This window comes from Arachis hypogaea, chromosome 13 (genome assembly GCF_003086295.3).
Source record: "Arachis hypogaea cultivar Tifrunner chromosome 13, arahy.Tifrunner.gnm2.J5K5, whole genome shotgun sequence".
NCBI lineage: Eukaryota > Viridiplantae > Streptophyta > Magnoliopsida > Fabales > Fabaceae > Arachis > Arachis hypogaea.
In genome coordinates this window covers 128,380,192-128,392,231 of record NC_092048.1, presented here as the reverse complement: position 1 = coordinate 128,392,231, position 12,040 = coordinate 128,380,192, and positions in this window count along the sequence as shown.

The following is a 12,040-nucleotide window of genomic DNA, read 5'->3' as shown; positions in this document are numbered from 1 at the left end:
CTGACTTCGTCCAAAACAGGATAAGATAAGATAACTAACTTATCTTATCAGAAAGGTCAGCCCACACTACTATAAATACACTGGAGTACCCAGGTATAACTCATACTCTGATTCTACATAAAACCTGCTTAATACCCGTGCTAACTTAAGCATCGGAGTCTCTTGCAGGTACCCCCCACCCTCCGGTGGCCGAGGATCAGCAGTGCAGCAAGTCCAACAAGTCGGACACAACAGCTCCGGCCGCCACCAGCCAGCCGGACACACCATCTCCGACCAGTACCGAAGATCTCATCCGAGATCGACCTCTAGTTTCAGGTAACCCTCGGAACAGTAAAGTTTTGATTTTGCTTGTTATGCTCGATTGTTGATGTGATGCATGTTTTTCTGGTTTTTTAGTCTTGTGTATGCTCTTGAGTGGGTTCCCTGTCAGCTGAGAATTTTGTGTGTTTGTTTTTAGTGCTCCTCTGCGTGTTGTTACTGGGGCTTTTATGAACCTGTTTGCTTTCTCCAAAAGATTGCTCCTTTGATGACTTTTGCCATGTTGGTAATTTTGTTGATGAATTTTGTAGAAAGTAACGATTTTTCTGGTGGCTCGTTTTGATTCTGAAAAAAAGGTTTGCGTCTTTGATGATTTCCACTTGGCATGTTTTGTTACTTGGTAGTTCCTTTGCTGATAGATTGAAACTGTAGTTCGAGAGGTGGCTTATTTGGTTTGTAGCTTTTATTTCGGAGTGTTGACTGAAAGAAGATTCATCTTGTTGGGGTAGCTTTGATTTTTTTTCTCGTGTTGTTGTTTGTCTGAAAGGGGATTTTCTTTGCTGAAAGTTTTGGGGTGTAGCTTCATAGCCCTTTCCTGAGTCTTTCTTCTTTTGTCTTTGCTTCCAAAGGATGCCCCTGGACCTTGGTGTGTGTCTTGGGGTTTTCCTTTTGCTGTTTGTGTTGCTCTGTGTCATGTTTGTCCGAGTTGTTCTGATTTCACCCGAGCTATTTTTGGTTAGTAATCCATTTTATTTTCTTATTTGTAGGACTAGTTGGCCATGTCTTCTCACAGAAATATTGTTGAGACGTCTTCTAAGGTTCCTGAGGGGATGTCCGACTGGTTGGACTCCCTTGTGTTAATGTGTGTTTCTGTGGTGAATGCTGAGTTTTGTGTGGAACTTAGGAAACATCATCGTCTCTGTAAGAGTAGAGATTAGGAAAAGAACTATGAATTGGTGGTGCCTGATTCTGAGGAGAGGGTTTGCTTTCCTGCTCTGACCCGAGGGGAGTTCCCTTTCTTTTATGCTTATGACCATTTTTTCAGCCAATTGAATATTACTTTTCCTTTCACTTCCTTTGAGACCGATTTGTTATGGTCACGTAACGTAGATCCATTCCAACTCAATCCGAACTCTTGGGATTTTATCAAGATCTTTCAGTTGCTTTGCCAAGATTTGGACGTTACACCTTCTCAGACTCCCTTTCTATATCTCTTTATTTTAACCAAGCCTGGGACTACCAAAAAGAAAGCTTCTTGGGTTTCTTTTAGGTCTGCCCAGGGACATAAAGTTTTTGCTATGTATGATGAGTCCTTTAGGGATTTTAAGTATTACTTTTTTAAGGTCCGAGCTGTTAAGGGAGCTCGACCGTTTTTCTTAGAAGCAAATAATGAGCCTGACTTCCCCTTGTGTTGGCAAAAGAAAGTGGTAGTATCTCAATACACGTGGGATATGCTTGACGAGGTCGAGCAGTTTTTTGTAAATGTCTTGGAGGATATTTGGGGGGAACCTCCCCATCTTGATACCAAGAAGTTTTTGGGGGATCCATTCCTCGTCCGAACTGCGCTGGGTATTGATCAATATATTTTGCTCTGTTTTTACTTTGCTTGCTTCTTTTTCCAGTTTGTAATCTGCTTCTATGGTTGATTCTGTTTTTCAGAGATGGACAAGAATAATGAGTCTATGAAAGCCTTTAAAAAGGCGAGGAAGGCTACTGTGGCCCAAAACATCTCGGCCAGAGTGGCTGGGGAAGGGTCTTCTCGTGTTCCTCCCAAACAGCCGGTGCCGAGTTCTCCTGGACCGAGGAGAATGATTCCTACCCCTCGGGTCCATGTGCTTGATCCTTCCCAGGCTTCTGCTGCTGTCTCTTCTCCTACGGCCGTTCCTCCTTCAAAAAGACCTCGGACCGTTGAGCCCTTCAATTTAGATGCTCCTGACTTTGACGCTGTTGGGTTTGTCGACCAGCAGATCGGTCCCTATGGTGTCATTCCTACTGATGATGTTTCTCTTCTTCGTCACTTGGACTTCATTACCCGTAGTAGTATTAAAATGGCACATATGGGGGCGGCTCTGTACCGAACTACCCAGGATCTTCCTATCCATGCAACGAAGGCCTTCATGGAGGAGGCCAAATCAGAGTTCGATCGGATGAAGGGTTTGAAGGAAGAGCTTAAGATAAAAGTGGCTAAGTTGGAGAAAGAGTTGGAGGGTGAGAAGACTAGAGCTATTGCTTTGGCGGCTTCTGCAAAGTTGGCTGAGGATACAGCGTTGAAGCATAAGGAGAGCTACGTCACCACTTACAGGGAGATGATAGATCTTAGGGAGAGTTTGGAGTTTGTCCGAGCTGATTATGCCGAGCTTCAAGGTCATCTTGTAGGTAGTGTTAATGCTGCTTATGAGAATTTGAAGGAGCAGGTTCGAGTTCTTGCGCCCGAGCTCGACCTTACTCTGTTCAGCTTGGACAACATTGTGAAGGATGGTAAAATTATCCCTGATGATCCTGATGATGATGACGATGTCGAGCCTCCTCCTGTGCCTGCTGCCAAAGTTTCTGTTGCACCGACTTCTTCAACTCCTGCAGCTGAGGTTGGTCATCCTGAGTCGGATCTTGATTATCAGGTCCTGAACCGGGATGATGGGACAGTAGATGCGGTGCCTCTTCAGACTCGTCCTCCTTCTCCTCGTGATACTACGACTGGGAACTCTTTGGATCCTCTATGATTATGTTTTGTATATAGCCCGGCTTGTGGGCTTTGAACTTTTTATATTTTGAAGTTTTGTGGTTCTGACTTCTTGATACTCTTTTAGTTGCTTTTTTTAGCAACTTTATTTTGAAAAACAAAGTAGTTTCTCAAGCTCTTGGGTTTGTTATTATTATAACTTATGCTTTTCATTACATGTTTGTCTGCATCTGTATGGTACCTTTTTAGGTTTTTGGGAGTGTTGGAGCCTTGTTGTCCGACCTCTTTTGATTGCCTTTGTATTTTCATACTTGTGGCTTGATTCTTTTGAGGTTGTGGATGTTTGGATCCAACTTTGTATGCCGACTTCCTCATTTCTGCCTGAAGTTATTTCTAGTAATCCGTTTTGTTTGGACCTTTGTTAGGTCTCTGTTAGGAATTACTTTTTATAACGTTAAGGTTTTTGAGCCGACTTCTTTACGTTGGTCCCTCCTAAGTTATTTCTAGTAGTCCTCTTTTTGGACCTTTGTCAGGTCTCTTTTAGGGATTACTTTTTATAACTTGTTTGTGGGAGGCCGACTTCATCATGTCGGTCTCTTCTAAGTTATTTCTAGTAATCCTCTTTTTGGACCTTTGTCAGGTCTCTTTTAGGGATTACTTTTTATAACTTGTTTGTGGGAGGCCGACTTCATCATGTCGGTCTCTTCTAAGTTATTTCTAGTAATCCTCTTTTTTAGGGCTGGCTAGGCCTCTTTCCAGGGATTGACTTTTTATAACTTTGGTTATTGTGGTCGACTGGTCCGACTTCTTTATATCGGCCTGTCTTTTAAGTTATTTTTAGCAACCCATTTTATTAGGACCTCGTCAGGTCCTTTCTATGGATCACTTTCGATAACTTCTTACATTATTCTGTTTTCGTCGCTTTTTCATCTTTGCCGATTTTGTCGAAGTTAGGTTTGATCCTTGTTTGGTCGATCTTTTGATGAATTTGGTTTTCATCTTCTTTGGTCTTTATTGTGGACAGTGAATTTGATCTTCACTTTCTACCGATCTTGTAGCTTTATAATCGGGCGATGAATTTTTTAGCGTTTCAGACTAATGCGTCTTGAGAATTTGTAGAAAATCTAAAAACTTTATTCAAAAGAAAATGCAGATATATACATGTAGGAGTTTTATCCCTCTAAGTCGGGCAGTTTGTAGATCTTGGCTTGGCACCTCATTAAAAAACCTTTACAGGAAAAAGAGTGCACCTTATCCTAAGATCTTTATTACCTTCAACTATAGTACCTTCTTAGGTTGCAGGCATGCCATGACCTAGGAAGCTCCCGCCCTTCGATTTCGGACAGTTTATAGTAGCCCTTTCCAAGTACTTCTATGACTCGGTATGGTCCTTTCCAGTTTGCTGCCAGCTTTCCTTCTCCAGGTCGAGTTGTTCCGATATCATTTCGGATTAGGATGAGGTCGTTTTCGGCAAAACCTTGCGGCACTACCTTTTGATTGTATCTTGAAGCCATTCGACGTTTTAATGCCTCTTCCCTGATCCGAGCTCTTTCTCGGATTTCTGGAAGTAGGTCGAGTTCTTCCCTTTGAAGTTGGGAGTTTGCTTCTTCATTATAGTGGATTACTCTGGGCGACCCTTCTTCGACCTCCACTGGGATCATTGCCTCCGTTCCGTAGGCTAGTCGGAAAGGTGATTCCTTTGTGGTGGAATGTGGCATTGTTCGATATGCCCATAGGACTTGTGGAAATTCTTCGGCTCAGGCTCTCTTTGCATCCTGTAATCTCCGTTTTAACCCGGCCAATATGACTTTGTTAGCAGCTTCCGCTTGCCCGTTGGCCTGGGGGTGTTCTACGGATGTAAATTGGTATTTTATGTTCAGATCGGCCACCAATTTTCTGAAGCCTGTATCTGTAAATTGAGTGCCATTGTCCATGGTGATGGAGTGTGAAACCCTAAACCTTGTGACAATATTTCTATATAGGAATTTTCGACTTCTTTGAGCAGTGGCGTTAGCTAGAGGTTTTGCCTCGATCCATTTTGTGAAATAGTCTACCCCTACTATGAGAAATTTGACTTGTCCCGATCCCTGAGGGAAAGGTCCGAAAAGGTCGAGTCCCCATTTTGCGAATGGCTAAGGTGAGGTTACACTGATGAGTTCTTCTGGCGGGGAGATGTGAAAATTGGCGTGTTTCTGACATGGTGGACATGTCTTTACGAACTATGTGGCTTCCTTTTGTAGAGTTGGCCAATAAAATCCTTCCCGGAATACTTTTTTGGTAAGTGCCTGCGCTCCGAGATGATTGCCACAGATGCCACTATGTACTTCTTCTAAAACTTCCTTTGTGTTGGAAGTCGGCACACATTTTAACAATGGTATTGAAACCCCTCTTTTGTATAGAGTATTATTTATGATAGTGTAGTATTGTGCCTCCCGTTTTAACCTCTTTGCCTCCTTTTCATTTGTAGGGAGTATTTCTGTTTTGAGGTAGTTAATTATGGGAGTCATCCATCCTTGATCCAGATCTATTATGGCTAGGACTTTTTCTTCTTCCGAGATTGATTGGTTCTGCAGCATTTCCTGGATGAGGCTTCTATTGTTGCCCCCTGGTTTAGTGCTGGCTAATTTTGAGAGTGCATCAGCTCGGGCATTCTGTTCTCGGGGTATGTGGCGGACCTCATATTCCCCGAGTTGTCCGAGCTGTTCCCTAGTTTTGTCCAAGTACCTTTTCATGGTGGGATCTTTGGCTTTGTAGCTCCCTGCTATTTGTGAGGTGACTACTTGCGAGTCGCTGAAGATGATAAGCTTTTGAGCTCCAACCTCCCTAGCCAGCTTCAAACCAGCTAGTAGCGCCTCATATTCAGCTTGGTTGTTTGAGGTAGGGAACCCGAATTTGAGGGAAAGTTCAATTTGGGTTCCCTGGTCGCTTTCAATTATCACACTTGCACCACTTCCAGTTTTATTTGAGGAACCGTCTACATAGAGATTCCATTCTGTAGGGATTTCCGGGGTGTCTGTAAATTCTGCAATGAAGTCGGCCAGATATTGCGATTTGATGGCTGTCTGACCTTCGTATTGAAGGTCGAATTCGGACAATTCGACTGCCCATTGCAAGATTCTGCCTGCTAAGTCTGTTTTCTGTAAGATCCCTTTTATGAGTTGGTTGGTTCGAACCCTAATGGTGTGGGCTTGAAAATATGGGCGAAGTCATTGAGATGTTAATATGAGAGCATAGGCGAATTTTTTTATTTTTTGGTAGTTCAGCTCGGATCCTTGTAGTGCTTTGCTGATGAAGTATATGGGCTGTTGTCCGCGGTCATCTTCTCGGACCAGTGCTGAGGCTACTGCCCGATTTCCTACTGCGAGGTACAATATAAATGGTTCTCCTTCCCGTGGGTGAGTTAGAATAGGTGGTTGTCCCAGGAATCTTTTGAAATCTTGGAAAGCTTGCTCGCACTCCGTTGTCCATTCAAATCTCTTTCCCTTTCTTAGAGTGGCATAGAAGGGGAGAGATCTTATTGTCGATCCAGCTAGAAATCTGGACAAGGCTACCAACCTTCCATTGAGTTGTTGTACCTCTTTGACACAAGTCGGGCTCTTCATGTCGAGTATGGCCCGAATTTTATCTGGATTTTTCTCGATTCCTCTTTGTGTGAGCATAAAACCTAAGAATTTGCCAGCTTCTACTGCGAAGGTGCATTTTGCAAGATTAAGTCGCATGCCATGCCTTCTTATAGTGTTGAATACTTGGGTTAGGTCGGACAGTAACGTCTCTTCACTTTGGGTCTTTATTAACATGTCGTCCACATAGACTTCCATGATTTTCCCGATGTGGTCTGTAAAGACCTTATTCATTAATCTCTGATAAGTAGCTCCCGCGTTTTTGAGTCCAAAATGCATGACGATGTAGCAGTAGTTTGCTTTTGGGGTTAAAAATGAGGTTTTTTCTTGATCGGGTGGGTACATCGGGATTTGATTGTATCCTGAGTAAGCGTCCATAAACGAGAGGTATTTGCATTCAGAGGAGGCATCCACCAGAGCGTCGATACTTGGGAGTGGATATGGATCCTTTGGGCAGGCTTTGTTGAGATCAGTGTAGTCGGTGCACATCCGCCACTTCTCATTTGATTTTTTCACCAAGACGACGTTAGCTAACCATAGTGGGTACTTGACTTCTCTTATGAATCCTGCCTCCAATAGGGCTTGTACCTGCTCTTCCACAGCTTGGGATCATTCTGGTCTGAGCTTTCTACGCCTCTGCTGTACTGGCCGAGATCCTGGGTAGATTGCCAGCTTGTGGCACATTAACTTAGGGTCTATGCCCGGCATGTCTGCAGCCTTCCATGCAAAGAGGTCGACGTTATCTCGTAAGAACCGTACGAGTGATTCTTTTATATCTCCTTTTAGGATTGTTCCAATGTTGGTTGTTTTGTCTGGGACATCTCCGATTTGGACTTTTTCTACTTCGCCTTCAGGTTGTGGACGGAGTTCTTCCCTTTCTCGAACTCCACCAAGTTCGATGGTGTGGAGTTCTTCTCCTCTGCCCCTGAGGTTTAGACTTTCGTTATAACAGCGGCGCGCCGTCTTCTAATCTGCTTTTATTGTAGCTATTCCTTCTGTGGTTGGGAATTTCATGCACAGGTGTAGGTTGAGACTACTGCGCCGAGCTGATTTAACGTTGTCCGACCTATTAGGGCATTGTAGGCTGAACTCACGTCGACCACGATGTAGTCTATATTAAGTGTCCTTGACCAATTTCCTTTTCCAAAGTTCATGTGTAATGAGATGTACCCAAGTGGTAGGATTGGAGTATCTCCCAGCCCGAACAGGTTGTTTGGATATGCTCTGAGCTCTTTTTCTTCCAGGCCGAGTTTGTCGAATGCTCTTTTGAACAAGATGTCGGCCGAACTTCCTTGGTCTACCAGTGTGCGGTGGAGATTTGCGTTGGCCAATATGATGTGATGACCATGGGATCGTCATGTCCCAAGATAATGCCAGCTGCATCCTCTTTGGTAAAAGTGATTGTGGGGATGTCGAGTGCTTCCTCTTTTCCCTCGACATGATATACATCTTTAAGATGTCTTTTGCGAGATGATTTGGAGATACCTCCTCCCGCAAATCCTCCGTGTATCATGTGAACATGTCTCTCGGGCGAACGAGATGGTCGTTCAGACCGTCTGACATCTTCGTCCCTTCTTCTTTTTCTTGGATCGTCTGCTCGGCTGGCTAAATACCGATCTAACTTTCCTTCTCTTACCAGTTTTTCTATGATATTTTTTAGGTCAAAACATTCGTTGGTGGAATGTCTATAGATTCGATGATATTCACAATATTAAGCCCGGTTTCTTCCTCCTTTTTTGCTTTTGAGTGGTCGAGCTGGAGGTATCTTTTCAGTATGGCATACTTCTCTATAGACATCCACAAGAGACACCCGAAGAGGGGTATAATTGTGGTATTTTTTGATCTTTTCCCCATGTTGATCCTCTTTTTTCTTAAATTCTTTGTCCTTATTTCGGGAGGAGTTGGAGAATCTGGATTTTGAGGTCTCTCCTAGTCGAGAGTTTTCCTCCATGTTGATGTACTTCTCTGCTCGTTCTTGCACTTCGTTCAGAGATATGAGATGTTTTTCGATATAGAGTGGCTAAAAGCTCCCTTTCGCAAGCCATTGATAAGACCCATAATGGCGGCCTCTGTTGGTAGACTTTGTATGTCTAGACGTGCTTTGTTGAATCTTTCTATGTAGCTGCGGAGACTCTCCTGATCTCCTTGTTTGATCCCTAGTAGGCTTGGGGCGTGCTTGGTTTTGTCTTTCTGGATAGAGAATCTGGCTAGAAACTTCTTGGCTAGGTCGGTCGTTGAAGCTTGAGATGGACCTAGGGGGTAGATTTTCGAACCACTTAATCGCCGTTTTTGTTAAGGTTGTCGGGAAGGCTTTACAGCGGATTGTGTCTGAGGCGTCGGTGAGGTACATTCGACTCCTGAAATTACTGATGTGATGGCTGGGATCTGCCGTGCCATCGTATAAAGTCATATCCAGGAGTTTAAAGTCTTTTGGAATTTTGGTCTTCATGATCTCCTTGGTGAATGGATCTTGGTCCTTGCGGGAGCTATCCTCATGAGTGGATCAAGTAGCTTTGGCCTTGAGATCGGCTTCAAGTTTTAGAAGTTTGTCTTCTAATTCCCGGCGTCGCCTTATTTCCCTTTGTAAGTCTTTCCCAGCTTCTCGTTGATGTTGGGCTTCTTTTTCAAGTTGTTTTAAATGGTCTTGAAGCGCCTCCAGGGCTCCCAGGTTTGGTGAACTCTTATCTCCGTTAGGTTGCGGGATATCTTTTGGTGTAGTGTCTGCATTTTTGTGCGGCGTTCTATCTTCTAGATCCGAGTCGTGGTCGTTGTCATGGTCGTCTGCCATGGTGGTGGAATGACTTCCAGAGTCCCCGGCAACGGTGCCAATATTCCGAGGGTTACCTGAAACTGTAGGTCGATCTCGAACGAGATCTTCTGTACTGGTCGGAGCTGACGTGTTTGGCTTGTTGAACTGGCTATGCTGCTGATCCTTTGTTACCGGAGGGTGGTGGTACCTGCAAGGGACTCCGATGCTTAAGTTAGCAAGGGTATTAAGCAGGTTTTTTGTGGAATCAGAGTATGAGTTATACCTGGGTGCTCCAGTGTATTTATAATAGTAGAGGATGACCTTTCTGGGGATAAGATAGTTATCTTATCTTATCTTATCTTCAAGGGAACTGCCCTTATCTCTATAGGCTTGGGCTGCCTTTGGATTTGGGTCGTGTTCTTCTATCTGAGCCCTTTATTGGGCTTTCCTGGAAATTTGGCCGAGCTCTTTGAGAAGAGGTCGGATAGTCTGACCTGAAGAGGTCGGTCGCCTTGTCGCTAAACATCCCGGGTCGGACAGCTCGACCCAGGGTATGAACAGTATCTACGTAAATAAATAATGTAAAGAACTTATTGTTAAGTTTTATTTTCTATGTATTTAAGTTTCAAATGTGATGTATATAAATAATGAAATATTAATGTTTATGAATTTTGAAATCATTAAATGTGTCAAGTTTTAAAATAAAATTTTAGTATATGACATTATTTTTATGTACAGTGTTTCTTAGAAAAAAATTTCAATCAAGTATTCAATTTAACTGTGCATACTAATCACTTTATTATTATTATTTGTCTTTGAAGAAATGGCAAGGATATATAATGAAGATATATGCCTTGCGGATAGTGCAAGTTCGCACATCATTCTCAAAAGTGATATATATTTTACCCATCTTGTGCCAAAAGAGGAATATGTTAATAATATTATTGGCTCAGGCAGTGTGATAGAAGACTCTGGAAGAGCTATAATTTTGTTTCCTGGAGGAACAAAATTTATAATAAATAATACACTATTATCTACCAAGTCCCTGAGGAACTTGTTGAGTTTCAAAGATATTCACCGAAATGGATATCATGTTAAGACAATGAATGAGGGAAATCATGAGTATTTATGTATCACAACTCATGATTCAAATAAGAAAGTTATATTAGAAAAATTACCCTCACTTTCATCTGGGTTGTATTATACCAACATTAATGCAATCGAATCACATGCCATTGTAAACCAGAAGTTTACTAGCCCAAATGAATTCATAACTTGGCATGATAGATTGGGTCATCCGGGAACAACCATGATGAGGAGAATTATTAAAAACTCTCATGGACATTTACTAAAGAACCAAAAGATTATTAAAACTAGTGAATTTTGTTGTGCTGCATGTTCTAAAGGGAAGTTAATTTTAAGACCATCACTAGTAAAGATTGGATTTGAGTCCCCTGAATTCCTAGAACGAAAGGATTCAAGGCGATATATGTGGACCTATTCATCCACCATGTGGATCTTTTAGATATTTTATGGTCCTGATAGACGCATCTTCGAGATGGTCACATGTGTGCTTATTGTCTTCTCGCAACCTGGCATTTGCGAGATTACTGGCTCAAATTATTCGATTAAAAGCACAATTTCCAGAAAATCCAATCAAAGCAATTCATCTTGATAATGCTGGTGAATTTACTTTCCAAGCTTTTGATGCTTATTGTATGGCTAATGGAATAAGTGTTGAACATCCAGTAGCTTATGTTCACACACAAAATGGTTAGAAGAATTTCTTATTAAACACCTCCAATTAATTGCTAGACCCTTACTTATGAGAACAAATCTCCCAACCTCGGTTTGGGGGCATGCTATTTTACATGCCGCATCACTTATTCGTTTGAGGCCAACGAGTTACCATCAGTTCTCTCCTATGCAATTAGCTTTTGGCCAGCAGCCAAATGTTTCCTATTTAAGAATATTTTGGAGTGCGATATATGTTCCCATTGTACCACCTAATAGCACCAAAATGGGACCCCAAAGAAAATTGGGGATATATGTTGGATATGATTCTCCCTCTATAGTGAGGTATCTTGAGATACAAACTGGAGATGTATTTAAAGTCCGGTTTGTGGATTGTCATTTTGATGAATCAAAATTTCCAACATTAGGGGGAGAGAGTAAGCTTCTTGAAAAGGAACTAAATTGGAATGCATCATCGTTGATGCATTTAGATCCTCGATCAGGGCAATGTGAACTAGAAGTTCAAAAGATTATACATTTGCAAAGAATAGCAAATGAATTGTCTGATGCATTTTCTGATACAAAGAGGATAACCAAGTCGTATATACCAGCGGAAAATGCCCCAATTCAAATTGATGTCTCAATAGGACAAATAACCACTGAAACAAATTCATGCCAGAAGCGTGGCAGGCCTGTCGGTTCCAAAGACAAAAATCCTCGAAAGAGAAAAGAGGTAAATACTATCCCTGTTGACAAAGACACAGTAAAGGCACCTACAGTTGTCTAAAATTCTGATATAGTTTTAACGCCAGAAGACGTTCAGGTACCTAAAAATTGTGAAAATGACAAGATTTCGATAAATTATGTCTTTACAGGAGAGAAATGGGACCGAAATAAGACAATTGTCAATGAAATATTTGCATATAATGTGGCATTAAATATCATGCATGAAAGTAAGGATATTGAGCCAAGATCAGTCGAAGAATGTCGACAAAGAAA